This window comes from Borostomias antarcticus, assembly GCF_949987555.1.
Source record: "Borostomias antarcticus genome assembly, chromosome: 1".
Lineage (NCBI taxonomy): Eukaryota > Metazoa > Chordata > Actinopteri > Stomiiformes > Stomiidae > Borostomias > Borostomias antarcticus.
The window spans coordinates 35,654,737-35,681,914 of record NC_140234.1 but is presented as its reverse complement, the minus strand read 5'-3'; the positions used below and the strand labels follow the sequence as shown (position 1 = coordinate 35,681,914).

The 27,178-nt window shown below is 48.9% G+C and overlaps 1 protein-coding gene across 4 annotated transcripts in view; it reads left to right on the top strand.

Moving 5' to 3' along the window:
• igsf11 (immunoglobulin superfamily member 11) overlaps window positions 1-27,178 on the top strand; it is a gene marked incomplete at both ends in the record, with an annotated part of 85,873 nt that overhangs the window by 41,287 nt on the left and 17,408 nt on the right. The gene's annotated exons all lie outside the window — the stretch shown is intronic.

Below are 27,178 nucleotides of genomic sequence, written 5' to 3'. Positions count from 1 at the left end.
TGTTGGTTTTAGAATATTTTTTAACCGTAATCAATATATTGTGGTGCCTAATGTTTTAGGAGAGGGGTGAGAAGAAAGAGTAGAGGACGTCTAGAGAAAGTTATGTGCTTGTATTACAGGCTTCAGCAGCCAGAGTTAAATAAAGGCTTGTTGATAATGTCACCTTTGACTTGAGGGACATTCCATGCTAACCTAATTATACCAATCGTTCTGAGGACACGGTCCGTAGTGTGGTCCTCCATTTTCAAATGTCCCCTAAATGAAGGCCAAGTCCTTCTGTCCGTCCTCCTGATACCCACAGAAGCACACTAGCTGGTGCAGTGTACACCTGGTTCCTGTATTACTAGAGTACATGCTGTGTCAATCAGACAGGACAACCCATGTCATGCTCTTGTCCTCATCCAGCTGCGTGGACCGCTGTCGCCAAGGGCTGTGACCTCGTCTATTTGGTCTCTGTATGGCGTGTGTGCGTGTGCGTGTGTGTGTGTGTGACCATGCGACGCTCGCGTGGTGTGGTACATCCTGCCCCGCGGAGAAAAAAGTCAAGCTTGTCATCTCGAGTCTGGGTCACATGACCTCTGGCACCCACCACTGATCACATGACCTTTGATCCCCTCCCCTTAGGCTCCTCCTCCTGTCCAGTCGTGGACCAGCTGTCATTTCAGGGGAAATAGAAACAGACTATAACAGTCCACCTCTCTCTCTCTCTCTCTGTAAGCTAGGGATCACTCTCTTATGGCTAAAGATCATTTTCCCTCTCTGTCTGTTCTCGCTCTCTCTCTCTCTCTCTCTCTCTCTCTCTTTCTCTCTTTCTCTCTCTCTCTCTCCGCTCTATTCTCTCTGTTAGCTAGGGATCACTTTCTCTTTTGGTTATGGATCATCATCAGTCCTTCTCTCAGCAATCTCTTACTCTCTGTCTCTCTCTCTCTCTCTGTTAGCCAGATCTCTCTCTCTCTCTCTCTCTCTCTCTCTCTCTCTCTCTCTCTGAATACAAATGTTGCTACAGTACAGCTGTTTATATGTTGTGTATATATTGTGGTTAAACATATTTGCTGTAAATCCTGATTCTGATGCACTGCTGCTAAGAAGCAGAGGCAGATAAACCCCAAGCTGATACTGGGTTCCTTGAGGAAGCCACATCATCAAACATGCACCACCCTAGTGGCGATTAGGCATAAGTCACGGCGTCCAGTACACACCATATGATTCCACACACCATTTGATATAGCCAGACGTCATATTCTGGAACAGTTGGCGTCTGAGGCAGCTTAGTGTAATCGTGTGATTGTGTGTGAATGTTTAAGCTTTATTTTACATCTTCACCCAACTACCGGTCCGAAACCCTGAAGCGCACCGGACCTCGTCCCATATCTATCAGTTCCGTTCCGTGTCACGGCCGATCGGTTAAGCTCATCGCAACATCTGTGTTGTGACCGTTCTGAAGGACCTGTGCTCTTGTGTTTTGATCGTGAACCCTGAGTGATGTGATAGCAGTTCCAAGAATAAGCCTCTTACAATAGGACTGTATCAACTGCTTCCAATTGACCCAGCACATCGGTGTGTGTGTGTGTGTTTGTGTGATATATGGATTTAATTCCCAGAGTCAGAGTGTGGGAAAGACAAAAGTAAAAACTTCACATGGTTCGCTCTTGTTGTCCACAACATGATCCTCTTCCTGCAAATAATTTCACTCTGTCAACAGAGGCGCATCACAACCCAGAATGATACTGACCTTTTAAGTTCTACCATCATGTGATGGACTTTGATCTGAGCTCTGGTTTATGTCAGAGAGCTTAAAACCCTGTAGTTTCCAGTAAGAGACAGTCGATCACCTCCATATGTTTCACTCAACCTCACGGTTTCTTCAGAGACACCTCAAGACGGGGGTATTTTTAAACCCCGACAGCTGTGGCATTTGACCTGACGACTGAGAAATCGTGTCAACGGTTATTTCCAGAGATGGAGAGACCAAACGAGGCTTCTGACTGTACTGGCCAAGACGTCAAGTCTGTGTTGGGCTCTGGGGTGTGTGTTTGTGTGTGGGTGTGGGTGTGTTTGTGTGTGTGTGTGTGGGGGTGTGTGTGTGTTTGTGTGTGTGTGTGTGTGAGAGAGAGGGAGTGAGAGAGAGTGAGAGTGAGTGATTGAGTGAGTGCATGTGTGTATGTACTGTTTGTGTGTGTGTGAGAGAGAGAGTGTCCTGTCGGCCTGGGACAGCCAGGGTGATAGAGTTCCCTTCGTGGCAGGGCTCAGAGAGAGTGGGCTATTCCAGGAGCCCGGGTTCGAGTTCCATCTTTGTAATGTTAGAATACCACAGGAGGCACCGGACCCCCCTCTGATCCCCCGTCTCAAGGAGCCGCTTCTAATTTGGAGGCCCTCTTGCAGACGGCGTTACATACTGCTGGGATCTCGTCTCAGGAGGTTGTCTGGTTCCTGCCGGGGGGGGTTAGGTGGAGATTGTTATGACAGTGACAGTGGGGTATTGCTCGCAGGCGGAGCTGTTTACAGTAAGTAGCGAGTATCAAGGCTGTCAATCACCCGGCGTGAAGGTGCTCTTGGTTTTAATATGGATTGGAATCCCACAAGGGTTCTGGTCATTCTGTCATTTTCTTGGCTGTGTCGGTCATGCTGTAAACATGAGCTTCAACCGCTCCGTCTAGTGTTGGCGTTGGCTGTGTCACCTCTATTAATGGTTAGGATGGTGATAGAGAGAGCTATTTAGAATGTGCAAAGTCGACCACGTAAATTAAGTAAATAGATTAATTAATAATCAATATTTGGGGGGGGGGGCAGTACTTTTATTCAGCACCTTTCTAAAAGCTCTGTTACCAGAAGACTAGTGACAGAAGACCTAGATCACGACTAACAAGCAGAAATTCTTCCTGTTCGGGAGTGATAACGCCGGCAGCTCATCAGATCAATGTAGATCATGAATTCATAAACAGGTGACATCGCTGGGCGCTGTCTTCAGGCCTAATGTCACTATCAGAGCATCCCTGTTAGAATCATCTCAGGCTTACAACAGAAATGATTGGACAGTACTATAGGGAAGGGGGAGGTGACTTGCTTTATGTGATTAGCACACATAACCAACACGTCTGCGTGTGTGTACAGTACATGTGAATACCCCCCTACATGAAGACCGTATAGCCTATTCCTATCCATTACAGCCTAATTGACTCGGTCATGTTTTCTTGTTTGGACGTGTGCTCGTTGCTTTTGCTTCATGCCTGAACCCCGTTCCTCGCTGCGGTGCGGTGGAGGAGCTCCACCCGGGGTTCAGGAAGGCTGCGTTAGCGACGGCGCCTCGGTCCTCCCAGAGCGCGCTCGCTTCGCGCTGCATACGCTCGTCTCAAGCACCTCACGTCAGCGCCAATTAAGACAGCTCTCGCTGGAACCCCTGAAGTGTGATCTTTCACAGAATGAGCGTGAAATGCCGAGGATGGGATCTGAAAATTACACCGCATCTATATTCAGAGCCCCTGAGCTAAGCCACTCAACCGGTTAGCTAGCTAGCTGCAGTCTGTGTTCGGTTCACCGTCTGTGTTCGGGTCACGGAACCGTTGTAACCCTTCTCTTCTATAGAGAGGTGCCGTATATACTATGCTATATGCTACTTCATTCTCAGCCTAGGCCTGCTTGACCCCCCCCCCCTGGGTGAAGCTGTTCTGTGGACGGGGTGTCATCAGAACCACTACTGGACCCGACCCTCTCTCCGGTCCGGTCACGCGTGAGCCCGGTAACCCTGGTAAACCTCACTCCCCTCCTCATCCTGAAGCAGGCTCAGCCTTCGCCTCCCTCCCGTCCACCGGGGACATTTAGGGGTTAGAGAAGCAGAGAGCGGCCGGGGTTCGTCATGGTAGGCCACCAGACGGTATTTTTAGGCTCTCAGATATCCGGTTACCTCTTTGAGGGGTCTGCTACTCATCCCATGAGACCCTTCTGGAGGTGTGACTGTGATCGTCTGGCAGGTGGGCATGGCCGCCGTGCCCCTCGGTAATACCGCCACCCACACTCGCCCTCCCTGCGTCCCACACAGACGTCTGACTTAATAACTTTGTGGCCACCTCTTATAAACGCCGGCTTTGGCCTGACGGCTCCGTGGCGTGGGTGGGCGGCGTGCGTTTAACTCGGTTACATCCGCGTGAAGGAAACCGGTTGCCCGTCCTGACTTCTTAAAGAAGCAGCACTGTGGATCATGAGAAATGGCCTCCAGTCTTTAGAAATGATACAGCGCAAATGTGTCAGTCTTGAATTATTTCTGTTCTCTAGGTGCTCATAAAATGCTCATGAAATTTTGAACAGGCCAGAGCCAGCTGCATTTGGATAACAGTGTATTATTTATAATAATGTTTTGCACAGAGGATCTGCAGTATCAACCGGCTATCTACATCTACCCTGCTCCTATCCCTCCTCCTCCTCCTCCTCCACCCCCTCCTCTTCCTCCTCCCAGCACAGCGTTTTGAGGAGGCATGGCCCTCTCTTAACAGACCCGATCATGTGCTGGTCACAATCCAGTCTGCTGTGTGTGAAGACAAGGGGACTATTAAGCAGGGAGAGGACAGTGGGCCAGTCATGTGTCTGGGGAGATCTCTCCCTCTCTTTAACTAGGTTAGAGCTGTGTTGATGCTGTTGTGGCTGTGGGCATATCACCACCAGTAGCCTATTTGCAAGCTTACACTCTATTTAGGTTATATCACTTGCGACAGACTTTTCAACAAGCACCCGACGGTCAGTTGCTCAGTAGGGAACGACTAACTGGGTGTTTTTGAGGTGAACGTTGGTGTGTTGTCAGACTGATTGCCAGTTGGTAGAAAACCTTGTTGGACAGGCAGGTTGAAAGTGCTCTGTACTGTGTTTGACTGAAATGATCCCTTCCTCTCTCAGAGATCATCACTGTCGTGATGAACAGCCCATAATATGTTCCGTCACGACCAGAATCTTCCATCATGAGAACAGAAGACCCATTGTCCACACCCACCCACACACCCAAAATACATCAGCCATACGTAGGTCTGTGTCCCAGATGCTTTCTCCCTAGATTGAAGTAATGAACCCCAGAACCTAATTTTTATTTAATTTTTAATTTTTTTTAAATTTCAAATGCTTCCGGAACGGAATGGAAGAGAATCAGATTATGCTAATTGATATTCTAAACTGGCCTGTCCAACGCCTCAGGCTCTTCCTTTTTTATCAAGCGATATTAGGATACCCTCCAAATCCATGTTCTTGTCTATCTAAGCAGGATTCCTCCACGGTTTCTCACCGTCCTCCGTCCCATCGCTCTGCTGGCGCTACGCAGCAGCCTCTTATTAACACCATTATTCACACTCACCGTGTGTGAGAGCTCTCTCCTTCTCCTTCTCCCCTCTCCCTCTCCTCCCCTCTCCCTCTCTCGCTCTCTCCCCCTCTCCCTCTCTCCCTCTCCTCCCCTCTCCCCCTCTCGCTCTCTCCCCCTATCCCTCTCTCCCTCTCCTCTCCTCCCCTCTCCCCCTCTCGCTCTCTCCCTCTCCTCCCCTCTCCCTCTCTCGCTCTCTCCCTCTCTCCCCCTCTCCCTCTCTCCCTCTCTCCCCCTATCCCTCTCTCGCTCTCTCCCTCTCTCCCCCTATCCCTCTCTCGCTCTCCCTCTCTCCCCCTCTCCCTCTCTCCCTCTCTCCCCCTATCCCTCTCTCCCTCTCTCCCTCTCTCCCTCTCTCCCTCTCTCTGGGAGACCGGGACCACACAGAGGTACAAGCGCTTCTTTACTGGGTTGTTTTCTGGGCCGTAGACGCGAGCACAGTTTCTGTGATGCCGTCGGGCATCATCCTGAAGGTCGTTTGTTTCAGGCCCGGTGTACAGGTTGAACTACGGGAGTGTTTGCGGGGCGTCTAGCAGGGTCGTCTATCAGACGAGCGACCAGCCCAGCTGCACGGCCGGCGGTTAAACCCGTGCTGCCGTCCACGCTGGCGTCATCCCATCACTGAGCTCCCCGAAGCTGTTGAGAGATTCTTTGGCTGTAGCTGAGGGCCATATCCAATCTGGAGCCTTCCCATAAAACCACACAGAGACAGGGAGACTGGCTGTGATCCTGGCTCTCTAGTAGGAAAACAATGGCATGTTTGGAGCATTTGTTCATTTTGTGTGTTTATTAATTTTTTGGTGGATAAGGAGGCTTTTCCGGGCATGGTCTAATCAGCTATAGTATGCCAGTGAGACAGACAGAGGAGTCAGCTCAAGCACATTGGGTAACACTTTATTCGAAGGGGTGTGCATAAGACTGGCATGACGCTGTCATAACACTGTCATGACACTGTCATAACAATGATATGACACATGAAGAATCTTTCTGAATTGTCATTAATTGTCATTCAGTCAGTTGTAATTTTTAATGCAAAGTTGACATTATATGACATGTCTTATGTTATAACATATCTGTTATGACAACTTGACATTAATTAAGACAACATAACATGTCAATGTCTCTGTTATGACAACTTGACATGAGAAAACATCACCTGTCGTAAACGTGACCTAGCAGGCCTAATTATCAAAAAGGTGTGTGCATAAGACTCATAAGACGCTGTCATGACACTGTCATAACAATGACATGACACATGAAGTAATCTTTATGAATGTTTATGACTGTTGTCATGAAGTGTCATTCGGTCAATTATGTAATTTTTAATGCAAGTTGACATTGTTTGATATGCCTTTGTTATAACAACTTGACATTAACCAAGACGACATAACCTGTCATAAATGTGACATTGCAGGCCTAATTATTATAAAGCTTCAATAAACTATTTAGCTTCATGGGGTAACATTGCATTAAACTATGGTGTTGGGTTTGACATGAGACGAGGTCTAATGCCATGTCAGTGAAACAGACAGAGGAGGTGCCTACAGCCCATTTTATACTGGTCTGGAACCAGGCAGGCTAGTGAATAACTGGTAAATAGACCACTTTCTTTCTCTCTCTCTCTCTCTCTCTTTCTCTCTCTCCTTCTCTCTCTTTCTGCCCCCCCCCCAACACCACCTCTCTCACTAACAACTCTTCTGGCAGCAGTCTGTTCCCAGGACTATTGTCTGATGCAAGACGTTCTTGCGAGTGCTCCAAGGTCACCCCCATTCATTTTCTCAGCGTGACAGCTCTGTGGTGGAGAGATATGGGTCAGGAGTCTTGAGGCACGCTGGCTGTACCCCCCTCTCTCTGACCTCCCTGCTGAGGTGAGATATATACACACGTACTGTATGCATCTCTCCACACTCTCTCTGGGTTCCTCACGGTAGTGTATATTTAGAATCCTGCTTCACCCTCATTAATGGTGGGAATATCTGCAGATATCCTCAGCAGAATCTGGGGCGCTGTTGATTTGTGAAACCTCAAACCCACACGCCTAACCTCGTCAGCCGTCCAATGACTGTCAGCCATTAGACCATGAGGTCAAGTTCTGGACCTTTTGGATGGACAGACATGTTACAGATAGAGCTACAGTACCTTTATTAAGAGACCGGTTCCAATGAGGGTTCTTGTTATTCTCAGCGCAGTACCACCTCCGCTCCAGCAGCACCGACCGCGTCTCCATTGTCGGATGATCATTCAAGGCCCACGGCCTACAGACTGGACTCCTACCGGGGGCCTCCCAGTCTGTCAGCGAGGGTGCTGGACACTAGGCGTTACAGTACAGCACTGTACAGTACAGTACGCCCAGATATTCTTTACCACAGGACAGTGAATGGAGAGAAAGCTGCAAATCACACTCACTATTGTCACCATTGTTTTCCTATTTCACTGTGGCCATGAATTTCAACTGGTTGGGTGGAGGAGCGTTTGTTTTCCAGTGAAGAGAGTGGTATTCTTGGATAGATAATAGACTTGTACACTGAATTATCATGGGGGGGGGGGGTGAACTAAGTCTCTTAAGCGAACTCTTTTCATGGGCTTATTTGATCAGGCCAAGCTGATATGTAAATCTATACCCACCACATGTTCTGTTAGTCCTCCAGCCTAAGCTGTCCGTCGTGGCTGGTATCGTAATTGCAAGGTATTCGCTGTTGCTCAGTGAAAGAGATTGGAAAAACCCAAAAGACTTTCGATAGGAGAACTTGACTTTAATATGGGGATTGAGGGCCACACGCGCATGGATCAGACAATGATCCAATTAAAAATCGAAGAATATCTTGAAATATGGTTTAAGATGCCACCATGAATGATTCATATAAAATTCGCTCTGAACTTAAACCTTCCCCTCTCTCTCTCTCTCTCTCTCTCTCTCTCTTTTTCTCTCTCTCTTTCCCCTCTGTCTCTCTCTCTTTCCCTCTCTCTCTCTCTCTCTCTCTCTCTCTCTCTCTCTCTCTCGCACTGCCATTCTTTGGGTTTCTATTGCAGCAGCCAATCGCGTCGTCTGTATGCTGGATATAGAGATGTAAATGAGTCCCTCCTCAGTCTGCTGGCATCTGATTGCCATCCAGGCCCACAGATGGAGGGGGACAGCGAGGGCCTCCTAATTGTTTCTCCTCTGTTCAGCAGACATCTGGCCTCTCTTCACCATCCAGCTTCCAGGGCAGCATTGTGCCTGGAGATGGATCGGCTCATGTACCGGCTCCACTCTCATAATGGCTCTATAAGAATGTCTAATTAAAGAACGTCCTTGAGGTGACGTTCTAGGCAGGACTGGCTCTAGGTGAGGGGGCAGGGCTCACACGGGAACCGACGTGACGTCTTGAGGATGGTCAGGAAATGGGATCCAGGGTTGATGTTACTGTAGACTCACAAGTCAGTCTCTAAGCGCTGCGCTCAACTTGAGACTGTAGACATTCGTCCAGGTTTCGTCGCTAAAAGTGGGTGGAAACAATTTGAGAGATTGAAAAAAACCTGCATTCCAGAACCAATCCAATGTTTTTAGGGCTGTCCTTCCTAATGGGGCGGTGAATGTGTTTTGTTTTGACTCTCCACTCCAATTTGTTTGGAGGACATAATTCCCGGTGAGGTGGGTCATTCACCCTGTTGGAGATGTAGGGAGTGGCTCTGATTGGTCGACGATTTTCAATGGGGATGTCTCCAGACTATCGGAGGCGGAGATCTCCAGTCTAATGTTACAGTCATAAAGTGGCATGTTGTCACTTGCGTATTTTCTATTCCCCATACTGCTGCAGGGCCTGACCCGGTGACACCTCTTTGATGTGTGTCTGCTGTCCGTAATGGTGGCGCTGGAGCAGAGTAGAAGAGCCAGTACTGGGCTTTCACATGCACACGTGCTAGTCTGACCCCCCTTGATGACCATAAGAACCTGATCTCACGGCTTCTGTTCCACTCATACATGTAAGAACAGTCCACAGAAGAAAAGGAAGGATCTCCAATATAAAGTAGCATAATGTCCTTCTCGTAGACTTGACTTGTTTAGAAAGGAGATGCACTTGTGAGTTCTGTTAAGTAGTAGTACACCGACGTCCTACGTTAAATGCAATTATTGTAAGTTGTTTGGGATAAAAGTGTCTGCTAAATGACTGTAATGTTACATAGGCGATCGCTCTACTATCTAAAACCTTGTGACCAGTGATGTTGCTTTTCATGTACACATGCAGCCCAAACACAAACGTCTTAAAGGTACTGTAGCACATTTCTTGACCGTTACAACACACAGCGATGTGTGTGTGTGGCTCAGATGGTCCAGCAGACTGGGTGTGGCTCTCCTCTCAAGACCAGTTCCTCTGTCGGACTGGTTTAGGCTCCAATCTTAGGCTCTTAGTACCTAATCTGAAGTCATCGCGTTAGGGAACCCCCTCTAGAGATCTTAGTGTAAAGCAAAGTGCTCCCACAGAGTGGGGTGGTACGCTCTACCTTTTTGCACATTCCTCTCTGCTCTGAGCGCAGAGGCCCATCTCCTACGGTAGAGGTGGAGATGTTCCTCTCCGTGTGACCGAGCAGAGGTTCAAACCGAGTCCCACAGCAGCTCTGGACGCCATGGCACCGTCCGACCACGTCTCTATAGACCCTGCACCAGCCAAGGCGCGCTATTTCTTTGTTTATTTCTTCTTAGCTTGTTTATTTATTTAGATCCACACTAACGGCGGGAAAACAAACAGCTACTCTCCCGTGGGTCCACCACACAAACCATAAAACAGAAGGACAGACAGAAAACGTACATTCAGCTTCAAATTAAACTGGAGTCAGTGCCTAAGCTCCCTCATGGCGGAAATGACATCACTGGAGGATGGCGAAGCTATAGCTGATCTCAGCGTCTCGTTCACATCTGCTGCATGTGTTCCAGCGTGGATCTGACACAATCTGCCGAGTGGCAAAGTGTCTGCCGTTGGCGACTATCTTGTAATACCTTCCTAATCTCCTTTATGATCCGTATGTCTTAATGAAGGATTACGTCTTTGGAATTGATCCGGATTCAGATCCCGATCTCCTTATGGGTTTATTAACCCTAAAGAACTCTGTTATTATATTATGTACAGAACTAGCTTATCTTGTTTGTGAAGATTTCCAAGACTTGGAGGGTTGCATTAGGCTCACCTGTACCGGACAGGTATCCCCTCTTTGTCCCCTGTCTCATGTCCCCTGTCTCATGTCCCCTGTCCCTGACAGTTTAGCGGACGCTTCTGTCCAATCTTCATATACCTGTATTATTTGGGTATAAATGCCTTTGCTCAACAGCAGGCAACAATGGATGGGAAATCACTTATCAAGCGGCCTGGCCTGGTCTTGAACCAGCAACCTTTGGATCACCGGTCGGATACTGTGTGTGTGTGTGTGTGTGTGTGTGTGTGTGTGTGTGTGTGTGTGTGTGTGTGTGTGTGTGTGTGTGTGTGTTGGAGGTGACTGCACGTTTCCACAGATGATGAGGTTATGTAACAAGGCTGCAGAACCTTAATAGTTGGTAAACCCAGCTTACTGTGGATTACCATGGTGATGGCTCCGCCCTCATTCTCTGTGCCACCTGGGGTTGCGAACGGGCGGGGTTGAGGGGGCTGGGGGGGGGGGGGGGGGGGGGGCGGGGGGGTAGTGAATGATTCCGTAAACACCAAAGCCAGATGGGACAAACCTAAGCTGCTTAGAGTAATCATGGGGCTAAGTTGCTATCAATGCTGTGGTGGGGTATCACACACACACACACACTCATACACACATACACACAGTCACAGAATACTGTACACTTTCATGCCATTGTTGTAAGTGAGAGCGAGACAGAGGACAAAGAGAAAAACAGATATTCCTCCCATTCTCACACTCCCAAGAGAAGGGCTGTTATTCTGAGTAGGGAGATAGATAGATAGATAGAGAGAGAGAGAGAGAGAGAGAGAGAGAGAGAGAGAGAGAGAGAGAGTGACCAACCAATCAATCAATACCTGTAGGCTGTCAATAACAACCAGCTTACCATCTCTCTTTCTCATTGATCTTTATGAGATTATAGAAAATTAATATGAGATTGTAGAAAAAAACAGAGAGTTCTCCCCCAACCCCCAACAAGAGACTAGAAACATGGACCGAGCCGACCAGTCCTAAACCCAGCTCTTTGTCCCCTGGTCTCAGCTGCATGTACAGTCACAGTTTTAGGTGTTCTCTTTAGGTTTTAGATCTGCTCTCGCTCCGCCCAGGAACAAATTGCAATACCCACGATGCCGTGGGAGCACAAGCATATTTACCTCCATGAATATTCAATAACCGGGCAGCAGGCACTACACAAAGGCGAGTAATCACTGACTTATTTATCAGTGTTTCTGACATGCTGTGCAGACGCAGCACTGCTTGCAAGCCTTTTAGATCAGCCTACTGTGCACTCACAGCGCCCTGGGGGACTCCTATCTCAGAGGGTACGACAGTCGACAGGTGTTAGGACCCCTCACGTTCTCCTCCCAGATCAATACAGACAATCAGGAAACAATAATGACATTTTTCCTGTCAGGGACAAAGACAGACGGTATTCTAATGTTAAAGAGCCTCGGCTCGGGTGTTGTTTCCCCTGTCGTTGCGTGTCTCAGTACATCATGAGGGATGATTATACTTCCTCAGAAGGGCAGATTATAATTGATTCCATGTTCCTATTCATTGTTTAGAGGCTACAAGTCTTGGTGACATGCAGGCGATGTATCAGAGCTAGAGATCTGGCTCATAGAGGAGATATTATGCCCTCGTCATAATGAATTACAGAGGCTTGGCTTTGTAGGGAGGATGCTACTGGGCTGTCTTCCTCTCTCTCTCTCTCTCTCTCTCTCTCTCTCTCTCTCTCTCTCTCTCTCTCTCTTTCTTTCTCTCTCCCTCCCCCTCTCTCTTTCTCTCTCTCCCCCTCTCTCTCACCCTTTCTCTCTATTTCTCTCTCTCTCTCTCTCTCTCTCTCTCTCTCTCTCTCTCATGTTCTCTCTCTCTCACGCTCTGTAGCAGACCAGGGAGGGGTGATGACAGCTAGCTCACTCTCTTCCCATTAAACATTCAGCTTTGCTTTTGATGGAATTGATTTGAATATAAATGCACCCGTGATGAAAAGCTCTGGTTGACTGGGCTGAAACATATGGAGTGATACCCCCCCCCTCCCCCCACCCCCATCTCTGCCACTCCCACTCCAAGATACAATATTGGTAGTAACTCACAGTGCCAGATGATCAGACACAACATCAGTCAATAGAGGGAATCGGCTTAATCGATAAACGTGTTATGCCTTAATTAGTGATTCTCACTCCGAGCCAGGAGGATGTTGTGTGTCATGGATCCAGGGGTCAACCAGCTGCCACGCAAGCTGCCATTCTGCCTATCACTGTTGCTCTATATTCTGACAGGGTGAAGATACTGTAGCAGGTACTATTATGCATTTAAGTCAGACAGTTCTAAATGATCCACTTTCAGTTTAAATTGGTTCGTTTTTAGTCGTTGAGCTGAAATGTAATTCTGAATCAGAGAAGGTGTGTCTGGCCCTATTATGTCTGTAAAATGACTCCTACCTCAAAGTTTATTTCTCTAAATCTCTTGGCTGACTCCTTCGAAGCTGTCTGTTCCCTGCATGCTTCCCCTCAGTGCACCCCTCATCCTCTTCCCCTCAGCCTCTTCCCCTCATCCTCTTCCCCTCATCCTCTCCCATGCCCCCCCCCCCCGTCTTACCTAGCCTTCAGGGCTTGTCTTCCTCCCTCCTTCCTCTTTCTCCTCCATCACTTATCTGTTGTGTTGAGTCTGTATATGCTAATGAGGCCGTATGCTAATGAGCACTCTAATTTCAGCGCTCTCTCTCTCACCTTCCCTTCTCTGCCCCCCCCCCTTTATCTGTTCCTCTCCCCTGCTCTTCTCAACCCCCCCTCTATCTATTCCTCTCCCCTGCTCCTCTCTGACCCCCCCTCCTCTATCTACTCTTCTCTCCTGCTCTTCTCTGACCCCCCCCTCCTCTATCTACTCCTCTCCCCTGCTCTTCTCTGACCCCCCCCCCCATCTATCTACTCCTCTCTCCTGCTCTTCTCTGACCCCCCCCCCCCCCCCCCATCTGTTCCTCTCCCCTGCTCTTCTCAGCGGCTTCATCCATTCGTTGATCTTACAGTAAACCCTCACCTTACATACCTCTGCTGTTCTATCATCATCCCCTGGGAGAGACAATCTGCTCTCTCTCTCTCTCTCTCTGTCTCTCTCTCTCTTTCTCTCTCTCTCCAGTCCGTCTCTCTCTCTACTAACAGCCAGAGAAGAGGAGGTGCAGGAGGAAGAAGAGGAGGAGGAGGGTTGGGGCGACGCTCGGTTAATGTTCAGTTTGACTGCTGTAACATCTGTCCAACACCCCCTTAACACTTCTTAAAGGAACACGCCAACTTTTGGGGAAATTAGCTATGCGTAGAAATAACCTGGTTAAAAAAAGATAAGGTTCTGTATCTTTGTTTGTCCTGAAGTCATTATCTTCCTCTGAGGCTTCATCTCTTACCATGTTGTCCATGATTAGCAGTCAGGTTAGTCGCTGAAAGGAAAAACTAGTTCCGAGTATGTATCTGCATAGAAAATGACAGTGTCTTATCTTATATGGTTATTTCTACACATGGTACAAAGTCACAACATGTAAACAAGTACATTTTGGAGTTATTGGAAATTGTATTTTGTCACTTTTGGGAGCTACAGTATAGGCGTGTTGACCTAAGCCACTTCCAGGGAAATATGCTAAGCTAGGATAGCGGTGCAGGTCTCTATACTTCCTACTGCACGTGCAGAGAAGAGAAGGGTATGTATCTTCTTGTCTGACTCTGGGGTAGATGGCGAATAAGCTAATTGCCCAAAATGTTGCCATGTTCCATTAACCCCTCTCACTGGCTTCCCAACGATGGTGAACTAGGCGTTCTATCTGGTACCATTCTGTAGAACACTAATTATTCTGCTAGTTTGAGGGAACAAAAACCCCAAAACGTTTCTAAAAGCTAGAGCTTTCAACACTCTGTGTGGCTGTGGTGCTGGAGACAGAAATAGAATATTGAGTGTGTGAGTGTGTGTATGGTAATTATCAGATGAATGCATTTATTCCACCCAGAGCCTGGAGCCATGAGCACAGTGAATAGCTCAACTGATTATTGGCAGAAATGGAGAGAGAGAGAGAGAGAGAGAGAGAGAGAGAGATGGAAACAAAAGGACTAAGAGTGTGTTATATCAACCATTGTTACGTTTATATATATACTACAGTATATATACATATATATAGTATATTTATAGTATTTAGTTATGTTTACTGAACACGTGCGTCTGGACATGTTGATTAAAGCTGAGGATACACTACAAGATATTATCCCCAATTTTATACACGATTCACAATCCTGCCAAGTCTGTCCTAGTCAGCAGCAGTCTGCACTAGTTGGGGGTAGTCGGAGTGGCAATTTGGCACAGAAATCTGTAAGTGTATGATGGGTACAGATTTAAATCGGCAAGTGTATGATGAGAACAGACTTCTCCCGATCTGAGTCGGAGCGAGTCGGAGCATTATCAAAAATGTTTGATATTTTTTGGCAGATTCTGGACGCAATCGTGTAGTGTAAACTCTTCCAGTCGTTAAATGTGCGCTACCCAGTTTTTCAGTTGTCATACACAAATCATCAGAAGCCAGTCGTCTAGTGTATCCTCCCAGTCACTTCATAATCTGTTAAGATTGTGAAAGTCTTCTAGTGTATCCGAGGCTTAACACAAGTTGAGTTTTTCTGTGAATTAGATGAGATACAATGCTATACTGTCATACTTGTCATCGCCTTCTGCATCAGCTGGTGATAAATCATCCAGTTTCATATCAGTCTTACTGTAGTGGAAATACTGTACTGTGGTAAAAAAAGAAAATGAAAAAAAGTGCTCTCCTGATGAGATGGACCGCGAGGAAGTCTGGTGTTCGGACCCGATGCACATCAATTACTCTGAATGATTTCTCTTCAGTTGTGTCCGTTGACGAGTGGTTTTATATCTACTGAACCGGGTTGTGATTTGCTATTTTGGACCCAGCACGGTCATAGTGCCCTCCCTCCCGTGTCTGAGAGGGCGACGTACAGTATCAGGTGACTCCGAGCGCGTTAGTGTCAGGTGACTCAGACGGGGCTAAGCTGCGGGGTGATAAGAGGACTGAGGACGGCGCACGCCATCGATTTTCCTTCAGGAGACCAGGAGAGACCTACAGTAGTGGTGTGTGTGTGTGTGTGTGTGTGTGTGTGTGTGTGTGTGTGTGTGTGTGTGTGTGTGTGTGTGTGTGTGTGTGAGCACGTGTGCGTGTGTGAGCACGTGTGCGTGTGTGCGTGCCTGCTACGCTGGGTTGTGATGAGCGCACGGCATTGTGGGTAGGGGTTTTAGCTCCAGATCCCCTTTTTCTTCGGAACCACCCATCTCCTAATACCCTATTAATACTGTGTCAGCGTGGTTCACACATGTGCACACGCACACACAGACACAGACACACACACACCAAAGGCACATATCCACCGTAGGGCAGATCGATACATTTATCCTCCCCATGCTTGACAGAGGCAGCAGCCATATTGATCTCCTCACATCAACACCGACTTCATCATCTGCCTCCAGGCCGTGGCCGTGGACGGGTGACAGGGGGGCATCAGGGATGGGGGGGTCGGGGGGGGGGCATCGGGGATGGGGTAACGCACATCAGAAGACCCATGTCAAATAAATGGGAGCTATAAAGGTCGATACACACTTTCTTTTCTCCATCTTTGAATTGATCGTCATACATGCAATATGTGTGTGTGTGTATGTGTGTGTGTGTGTGTGTGTGTGTGTGTGTGTGTGCGCGCATGTGTGTGTGTGCGTGTGTGCGCGAGTCCTTGGAGACTGAGATTGAGCTGGGCCGTGGGGAATGTGTAAGTGTGATTCTTACCACCTTTGTGATTCTGCCAGGGTACAAATTGCAGGAAATGGTAGGAGCGTTTGTCACCCTGAATGAGGAGCCATCAGTGCTTTCAATAGAAGCCTCACTCACATACTGATCTGTCACTTGCACACTGTCATCTTAATTTCTCTCTCTCTCTTTTTTATCTGTCTCTCTCCATCTCCCTCCGTTCCTCTCTTTCTGTGTGTGGGTGGAGGAGGAGGAGCCTGTTAGGCCAGACATATGGCTTTGCCAGGGGCTCCAGAGCAGATGTGTCCGACACGGTGCTATGCTGCCTCTCCACTCTCACCTCGACTCCCAGACTATTGCCTGTCAGGCTCGGGACTACAACTCCCACACTGCTGCCTCTCATGCTCGGGACTACAACTCCCACACTGCTGCCTGTCAGGCTCAGGACTACAACTCCCACACTGCTGCCTCTCACGCTCGAGACTACAGCTCCCACACTGCTGCCTCTCACGCTCGGGACTACAGCTCCCACACTGCTGCCTCTCACACTGCTTCCTGTTAGGCTCAGGACTACAACTCCCACACTGCTGCCTCTCACGCTCGGGACTACAGCTCCCACACAGCTGCCTCTCAGGCGCAGGACCACAGCTCCCACACTGCCTCAGGTCTAGACAGGCCTACAGCATCAGCAGCACTAATGGCCAGTTCCCTCCTGACCACCTCCCCGTCTCACACAGAGACAGCCAGACAGAAGAACCGTCAGTCAGTCACGACCATGATCACCATGAGCAGCGAGAGTTCCCACAAGAAGACAACCAGGACAGCCAGAACAGAACAGAGCGTAGGAAGTCATGACAGTTCCGCTGACGGAACACTGAGTGGCGGCGACAGGTCCCCGCTCCACTGTGGAACCCGGTGGTGTCGCTGCGGAACCCTGTGGTGTCACCGTGCCTTCAGTGTGTCACCGGCTGGCTGGTTGGCGCGTTGAGACCCATCAAAATGCAGGTTTTCATGCACACTGACAAACAACCTACATATGGAGCAGTTGAGAGCAGAGTCAGCGACTCTCTGTTGATATTCAGGGCAGTGCATGAATACTGAGTACTGGGGGAGGAAGGAGTGTATGTGGGGGGGGATTTGGAGAAGTAAACTTTAGGGTGAAGGAAATGGAATACAAAAGTGTGTGGAACAGGAGCGCTGCCTGAGTGGCTGCTGAGGCAGCGTTTGGCCCCTGGACCCCCCACTGAGAGAGTTTACCCCCCCACATGGTCACACACTACATCAAAGGCATACATAAATATAAAATACATGTAGCGACAGGACTCTCTGGCTTCACGCACACACGCACACACACACAGGCACGCACGCACGCACGCATGCACGCACGCACGCACGCACGCTCTCTCTCTCTCTCTCTCTCTCTCTCTCTCTCTCTCTCTCTCACACTCACTCCACACACACACACACACACTCTCTTTATCTCTCAGACGCACGCACATACACATGCACGCACGCACACACACACAGGAGATGAATTGAGATGCAGCAGGTGTGTAGGCTGACTGAAGTGTTCTTCTGTAACAGTTACAGTTACACACCCAGAGTTATGACTGCCGGAGGGTATGTGATTATACCTTTCAAGCAAGAGCTGCTACATTTAGACATTCTAATTGGTGGTTTAGAGCAGAGAGTTTTAGAATGTTTTTGAGCTTCTGCCCATAACTCACATTCTATTCCTGTAATCTTGAAAACATTCAATAAAAAAGAGATTGCTTGACAACATGAACGACAACACAGTTCTAATGAGATTGGAATGTCTTTACAGGCAATCGATACTCATTCAATACTCAATACTCATCCAATACTTAAATCAATAGGCCTACTTCCTAATAACTACATGAACTCATTGCTTGGTTCGTTGTCATGGTGATAGCTGTATTTAATCAGTCACATGACCTCTGAGCTCTGTCACTGTGCCCTGTTGCCTGCACAGGGATTGTGTGTGTGTACATGTGTGTTTGTGTGTGTGCGCGCGTGTGTGTGCGTGTGGCTAGCAGTGGCTGTGCTGATGTCTCAGATGACTGGATCACGTCTGTCGGGTCGAGGTGCGGTCAGCGGCTTTGGAAACATCTCCCTCAGTCAGTCAGTAATTCATTTCTGACATCACTGATCTGTCTGGGCCCAGTGTGAGGGGGAGTACTCGACCATAAATACATCCCATCTCAGATCATCAAATAAGGTTAGCGGTCAACTCCACGAGGGAAGGCAAGGAAGGCATTGTCTCTCTTCTCTTCCACTCACTACTATATCTCTTACTGTCTCCCTGATAGCTCCCAAAAAAGCTCCAGATAGAAGCCTCATCCTCCTGTTTGACAGTCTACAGAAAATCAAAGTGTCTGTTTTCTATTTGTGATTTCCCTGAAGAGGACAAAATAACTTGCGTTCGAACAATTTTTTGTACATTTTTTAAGGCCTTTCTGCTTTATTAGGGATAGGACAGTGTAGGTGACAGACAGGAAAGGTGGGAGAGAGAGAGAGGGGAAGACATGCAGCAAAGGGCGTGGGCCGGATTCGAACCCACACCGCTGCAGAAAGGACTAGCCTTTTACATGGTAAGCGCCTCAGCCCATTGAGCTACCGGGGCGCCCCCACGTTCGAACAATGTTAACATCTGACACAACACATGCTACGACCGCTCTCACAGTTCTAGGTACTCTCACAAGACCACAGCGATCTGACCTCCTAGCAGATACTGAAACATGATGGACCTTGGTGCCTTAATAGAGCCAGGGTTCACACCCTGCTGAGGGGAGCTGGTTGAGTCCATTGGGAGGTTACTGCTCGGTTGTAGCTATTCAACATTGTGGTGCTGACCTGAATGACTGCTGGCTCTAACCCAGGTCATTTCCTCTCATATCTGTATTGCTGAGTGTGCCTTTAACCCTGCCCAGGGCGTGGCTACTGTGGCTGGTAGGGCTAACCCAGGCTAGCATGACCCAGGCCGGCTAACCCAGACTAGGACGACCCAGGCCACTCTAAACCAGCCCAGGCCAGGCTAACCTGGCCAGACCGACCGAGACCAGACTAACCCAGGCTATCCCGACCCAGACCAAGCTAGCCTCATCAATGAGGTGCTTCCTAGAATAGTTCCATAATCAGTGGGCAGCCCTGGGTCAGCTGACGGGCTTACTTTCCCTGCAGACAGGTTACAGCGCTGCCAGACCACACACACACACACACGCACACACATACACTGCTGAATTAGTACATACACAGTACGTAAACAGTGTTCAGGCCCACTGCTAGAGCCATTGTGTGTGTGTGTGTGTGTGTGTGTGTTCAGTCGCATGTGCAGAGCCATCTGTTTGCAGCTTTAGCAGTCTTCCAGAGCTAAGGTTAATCTGCATGAGGGACTGTGGCCTACTTTAACTTTGCTCACTCACTGAGCTCAGTCCCCCCCCCCCCCCCCCCACGCGCTCCCAGCTCCTCATTAGACGATAGCATTAAGAATGAGCTTCGTTTACTTAGCACCTCCCAAATGATGTAGTGTGTAGACCCATCCCAAACACACACACACACACACACACACACACAGATCCATTGGGGGATCCACAGACGAGAAGGGACACGTGGCATATGATAAGCCCTGACTCATCAATGCAGGGTAGCCAGCAGGCAGCAGCCACCGTCTGTGTTGGCAACTATCTCGTATGGCGGATTTGAAAGAAGATTACTTTGTATTGAATTGAACGTTTTTATTTTTTATTTTGCTATTCAGAGTGAACTCGCCTACACATGGGACTGAAATTAAATCGAACTGACTCCAGCCCTTGTATGGGAACTCGCAAGTGTAGGGCAGCGTGGAGGACTGTATGTACTAGCTTTGACAGGGTGGGATAGACTGCTTAGACATATGTAGGCTAGCCAGTCATTGTTTTCATTGTAGGGCAGTCTCTGCTAAGCTACATGTACAGTAGCCTAGCTAGCTATCTACAGTACTGGGGGGGGGGGTATACTGTCTTTACAAATAAAGGCATGGGTTTATTATACATGATATAGCTGTAAATAATCCCAGGGGGAGGGGGTGTACTGTCATCTGTCATATGCATTATACATACAGTATGGTGATATTAGATTAGATAGGTGTATGTATGTATGTACAGTATATGTATGTATGTATGTATGTATGTATGTATGTATGTATGTATGTATGTATGTATGTAGTGTGTGTGTGTGTGTGTGTGTGTGTGTGTGTGTGTGTGTGTATCTATGTAGAGGGTCACCAGAGCCTAGGCTAGCTAGGAACTGTTCCCTTGTTAGAGTACAACTATAAGCTACTGTGTGCTGAGAGAATGAAAAAGAGGGGAGGGGAGGGGAGGAGAGGGGAGACTACCTCGTGTGTGTGTGTGTGTGAATGATGAAGGGGTTGACTTTTCTAATGTGGCGCCACGGGTCTGTGTGAGGAGAACCCTGCGTCTCAGATCCACGCACGCTCAGTCTGGCGCTCACACGCCAGCAGCTGGACGGGGGCCGGCTTACGCAAGAGCTAATGAGAGAAGTGTGGGCTAAGTGTGGGTTGAGCCCATGCGTGCGTGTGGGAACTGTGTTTACAATGAGAAACCAGGAAAGCGATCAATAGAAAAAAAGTAGACTGTTGGATTCAATCAATTACCTCAAGATCAGGGGACATTTATGGATATAATCAGGAAATATCGGTATCATACACTACATTTATATAGCACTTCTCACAGAGAGGACTCACAAAGTGCTTCACACAGGTTAAAATGCATACAAAAAACATCAGTAAAATAAACACAGTAAACAGGACTAGAGTCAGTTACAGTCATATAAATAGTCAAACTGATTAGACAAACGGCTGTCTAAACAGAAGCGTCTTTAGCTGCTTCTTGAAAATGTCCACAGGTGAGGCTGCAGCTCTCAAGTCCTAAGGAAGCATTCTGCAATCTCGGTCTTGAGCCTGGTGCTTGTTAGCATAACGGAGAGCGCAGCGTTTCAGGACTGTTTCAGGAAGCGTCGTTGTTTATCTGTCGCCGGCAGCGCTGTGAGCATCATGGCTGATGAGGTGCCAAGAAGCAGCTGAGTACAAACGCAGCCACCACTTGAGTTTCACACGACCCTCCCCACTCTCACACCACAAGGCCTAGTGAAGGCAGAGCACTGTGGAGCCCATGGGCATCCTACAAAGACTGAGGCAAATAAGCCTGTGAGTGTGTGTGTATTCATCGCCTCTACTTTTATTTCTGTTTCAAACTGACGCCCCCGATGCTAGGATGAGATGTGCCGCTGGAACAGCTTCACTGTGTGTGTGTGTGTGTGTGTGTGTGTGTGTGTGTGTGTGTGTGTGCGTGTGTACATTTGTGTGTGCATTTGTGTGTGCGTGCATTTCTGCCTCAAAGCAGCTTGAGTGTGTGGGAAGGCTTTGTTCTGGTCCAGCAGGTGTGTTGATGTCCAGACGTGGGCCGGTCTGGGTTGAGATTCAGTCGCAGGGTCCAGTGTGGTGAGACGGGTCAGTACCTCACCTGAACTACCTGCGTATGGGAGAGTATGAATTGGCTTACAAACAGAACCTACAGAACAGGGTTTCTGTCATGCCATGCATGCACATGCACACACACACACACACACACACACACACACACACACACACACACACACACACAGGTATTTGGAGCTCTGATAGAGAATCACGGTGATGTAGATATACTAGTTAACACACACCTGTTCTCCTGGTACGATATGGGTCTATTTCACACTGACCCATCATAGAGCTGGCCAACATGGTTAGCTCCACCTCTCCCCCCCCCCCACACACACACATGCATGCACACACAGGTGCACGCACGCACACACATACGCACATACAGTGAGGCGGCGCCAGCGTCGGGGGCGTCAGTTTGAAACAGAAATAAACGTAGAGGCCGTGAATAAAAGAACCAGCTTTGAAGAAAAGCACAGGGCCTCGATGCAAATGAGCCGACATGAAGCGGTGAGGTGTGTGTGTGTTAGAGAGAGAGAGAGAGAGAGAGAGGGGGTTAGAGAGAGGGGAGAGAGAGAGAGGAGACAGTGGTTGACATACTGCGATCGTTCCCCCCTCACAGATGGGAATGGCTTCCCCCCTCCCTCATCCCCCTTCTTGATCACTGCTTTTACTGAAACATTGTGCCTGAGCCTCCCTGGTCCAGCCCGGTCCAGGGATCAACCCGGTACGGCAGCTAGAGCAGTAGTCCAGTCTCTATCGGACGCTCAGACTGCGTTCTCCGTGGCTGCCGGGGCCTCGGCCGGAGGACGGGATGTTTGTCTGTGAGAGAGTAATGGCGGCGGGGCGGCGGAGGAATCACGAGGGCCGGTCGGCGCCTCCCTGCCTCCCGCGGCAACGCCGGAGAAAGAGACGGGGGGGCCTCTGGCGCAGCTGCGTCTCTCAGCACAGAGGAAGCTACTGTCGGAGCCAGAGTCTGGTCGTCACACTGCATGTGAGTAGCTGTGCGAGTTATAAAGGTTCTGGAGCCTAGTGGCGCGTAGGGGAGGAGCCTGTCTCTTGATTCCGTAGCACGAGGCAGATTGATGTACAAGTACACCCCCTGGACATGACACTAGTACGGTATGTCCAACCCTTGATGCTGAGTGCCAAGCAGGGAGGGATTGAGTACCAATTTTTATAGTCTTGGATATGACTCGGACCGGGATTGAATTACCACCAACCTCCCAATCTCAGGGCGGACACTAACTACAAGGTCACTGAGCTGGTCTGAGTAGCTGTAATAGCAGGTGCTGTCAATGTACTGTAGCCTGACACTCGGACTGAATCGCCATTTTGTTTCACTTCATTATTCAGTCTGAAAGTGCTCCCGTTGCAGCCGTTTTCCTAGAGGGGTGTTGCCAAAGAAAAAGTCCTCAGCGATTAGTTCGTCCCCTAACCAATCACATTGCTAGGTTTAATTCGGTCATCGCATTCAAAGGACGCTGATTGGCCTGCTTGGAATTTCAACTGAGAAATCACTCCGGATGAAAGCTTTTCCAGACCCTGAAGCGCATTTCAAAAATGAAAGTGGGTGTGCGATTCAGGGGCTGGAGCCAGGCTCATGTGAAAGTGGTGATACATTTTTAATGGTTTGTTTCACAGATACATTCGTGTTTCTGGTGAAGGTATGATACTAGAACACTCTGACAGATCATTTCTCACTGCAACGCCTTATATAACTGTGTTTGCCAGAAAAATGGCTTTGTGTGGTGTGCGTGTGTGCGTGTGTGCGTGCGTGCGTGCGCACGCGTGTGTGTGCTCGCATGTGAAGTAGGGTATGCGCTGGTTAGATAATACAGCTGTTAACAAGCTATGATTCTCTATTCAGTTAGAAAATGCACCACTAAGTACTTGAATAGTCCATTAACCATTGTTAAGCTCTCCCACAGTAGCAGAGCTGGGATACTACTGTATACATGTACATCTGTCACTGTTACCACAGACACCCAGGCTGGAAGAGTGCTTCTCAACTCTTTGGACACAAAGGATATAGCTCTGTTCAAGGCCAGCACTGGTACAACTGATTCAGTCTCTCAAAACTTCAAACCCATGCGTCTTAGTTGTGTAGCATGAACAAACATGACTCAACCCTGTGTGCATGATCCTGAGTTGGAGTAGAGAAGCCCAGGGCTGAAGCTAAGCAGGGCCACGGTGAGGCAATTCTAAGCAATCCCATCTTTCTCTGGTTACAGTTATGACTAAACTGCAACGATAGAGTGGTGAGGTGATGTCGTCATTTTGTAGGCTGAAAAGTTGGGTTCTGAGTCCAAAATCCCTATGGGAAAAATGAATGGGATTTGTGAAAAAAAAAAAATCTTCAATGATGTCTTTTAACTTCTAGAACAAAATGTACTTGACTCTGGCAGTCTCTGTTAAACAATTTTTTTGTGAATCCGGTTCATTTTTCACACAGGGATTTTGGACTCAGAACCTAATGGCACCAATGCTAACTTTCAAGCCTATACAGTGACATCAGACCTCACCACTCTATGGTAGGACTTTTGAAATGTTTCAGCTTGAAGGAAATTAAGACATATATAATACGCACCTCAGGCAATGGGTGCTCGGTTAAAAATAAGTAATAGTTTTTAGGTAAAAACCTGCACACCTTAACTTAAAGGGAACACAGTTTCTCAGATACTCTCTTATTGTGTGTGTCCCTAACGAGCGGCCATACACGTGGCCCCTGGGTGTGGATGGCTCAGTGTGTGGTGTTGTGTGGTCAGTTGGGCTCACAGGGGGCTCTTTAATCCAGCGTTGGGGAAACAATTTGACTCCAGCTGTTGAGAGCGCAATGGTCGGAATTACAGAGTTTGGGAGGATAAACTGATGTGCCTTCCATGTCTTCGCCTGGAGGTCCTTTGCGCTCTCCAACCCCCCCCCCCCCTCTCTCTATCTGTTTCTCTCTCTCTCCCTGCGACTTCCTCTCTTTCCCTCGCCTCACTGTGCTTTGTCTGCCGTGTGTGAAACTGGATTACTGCTGCTGCTCTCTTAGATAGGGAGTCCATCTCCCGGAGGTTGAGGTGCTGGTGAAGACTCTGTTACTCACTGTTAAGCAGTGGGCTGTCGTGTCAGAGGTACAGTAGTCCTAGCCACGGGGGGGCCGTGCTGGATTATGTTTCCCTGGCTTTGAAGGGGTCCCCTTAGGTCAACAGAGCCAAAGCTCTGGACTCTCTGTATGCAAATCTTCTCCAGCTAATCTCCCGTGACAAAATACATAACCGTAACGGGAAGTAGCCGCATGTTTTCTTGTTTATAGGAAGAGGATCTTAGAGATTATGAGGCTGTGTTCTGAAGCATTTGCAGTGATTGTTTAAGACTTTACATACAATCCAAGAGTTTACAGAGACGGTCTGGGAGACTAGTTGCAGATTTGAGAACAGGGCCGGACTGGGTGAATATTTCATGCCGGGAGTCATGCCCAAGTCAGGCCACGAGCCGAGCCGACGTGGTGGGATGGAACATGGGGGGGGGGGGTGGGTGCGCGATCTTTGGACGGGGGGGGGGGGGGGCATGCCATTCACTGCGTGTCAGGCCAGTTGGCGCGCCAGGCCACCAGGAAAACTCCCGGTGCTCCCGATGGCCAGTCCGCCCCTGTTTGAGAACCAACAACCTGGAGCAAAGACGAGTGTCTGTGCAGCAATATCGTATTCTCGGGAGCACAGCTCAGTTTGGCTGCTCACACCAGTCTGACATCTTTATAGTCTTTGATTTTATGAAGTTATGAACATTTTGACACTGTCAGATGAGACCCTCATAGCTCAAATTGTGGTGGTAAAACAAAAGTAGAGACAACCTCTGACCATCTCACGCCATGGGACCAATGACATGTATTCGAAAAACAGCTCAGCAAAAAAATGTTAAAGCTACAAGATTCACAGCCGACAGTGACAATCTATCTTATGTCTGAGACCGCAGAGAACCTTGATAAAGCTTTGAAAAAAGCTGCTAATCATTTACTTTCCAAGTAATGTGGCGGGGGTGCGGTGGGGGGGAGATCTGGGGACTTTGCCAGTCAGAGAGGAGAGTAGGAAGAGGTTTGGACAGACAGGGAAGGAGCAGGGAGCAGTCTGTCAGCCGCAAGATACCAGCTGGCTGGACTGCACACAACTACCTACTGTACTCCCACCTAGGATATCAGCTTATGTCATAATCACCCTCGCGTGGTCTGATGTCAGAGATACCGTACGAGGGCAATTCTCAGGACATGCTCACTTTCTCTAATTTGATTACCGGTCATTGTGTTGAGATAAGATGGCTCCCCGCTGAGTCTCTGACCTAGACGTATGTTTGTGGGAGAGATATAACTCAATTTAGGCCCTAACGTATTTAGCTGCTCCAGAAATAGGATACGTGAAAGTGTTTTTTTGTTCCCAGTTAGCTGTGCTTTGACAGCTGGGCGAGAGGAATGGTGGTGAGAGCGTCTCATGTGGAAGGGAGGCATCGGCCAGCAGATCCGGGATCACTTCATCTGGGTACTAGACTTTGTCATGCGGCCTGCGCAGGTGCATTTGACTCAAACACACGTATAGTACGGGGTGACGCATGGATAACACACACACATACACACACATGCATCAGGGTCGCTGAGGAAATGCTTCTCCTGCTCTTAGCCCATCCTGTTGTCCTCCCCCCAAGGGCAGCCGGGAGCAGATAGTAGGCTTGTGCATGAGCCGCGCCCGTGGACCGGTCCAAGAGCTCCTGTCTGTCTTCGTCAGGGACGGACAGCGTTAGCCATCTGTTCTTCTGCATGGTTTTCGTATTGGGTTTTGTATACGAACGTGGAGAGAACATGCAAACTCCACACAGAAAGGCCCGGGAGACACCCCGCCTCGGTACCTGACTACCCTGGGGAGATACCCCGCCTGGGTACCTGACTACCCTGGGGAGATACCCCGCCTGGGTACCTGACTACCAATGGCGGACTGGCCATCCGGACGCTCGAGGACCGGCCCATCGGGATTCGTCCCAAGTGGGCCGGTGTGGGCTGGGCAGGTTGCTGTGAGTGAGATATTCAGAGGGGATATTCCCGGCGCTAACTGGCCCGGCCTGCTGTAAATGGCCATAAATGCCCCCCCTCCATCCCTGCCTAACAAATCGCACAACCACCCCCCTCCCACCCCCCCACCCCCCGCTCAACAACTTGCCGGCTGGTCGCAAGATCAGTGGGCTGACTGGGGCTGCATTGCCCGACCAGCATTATTTCCCCAGTCCGCCCCTGCTGACTACCCTGGGGAGAACTCAGCCCCCAGCGCTGACAGTGTCCCAAGCGGGAATCGAACCCAGGACCTTCTTGCTGTGAGCCACTGAGCCATAGGGATTTATCCAGAGGCTCTCAAACTATCAAGAAACTTATATGCTTCCAAATTGTCAGGGCTAG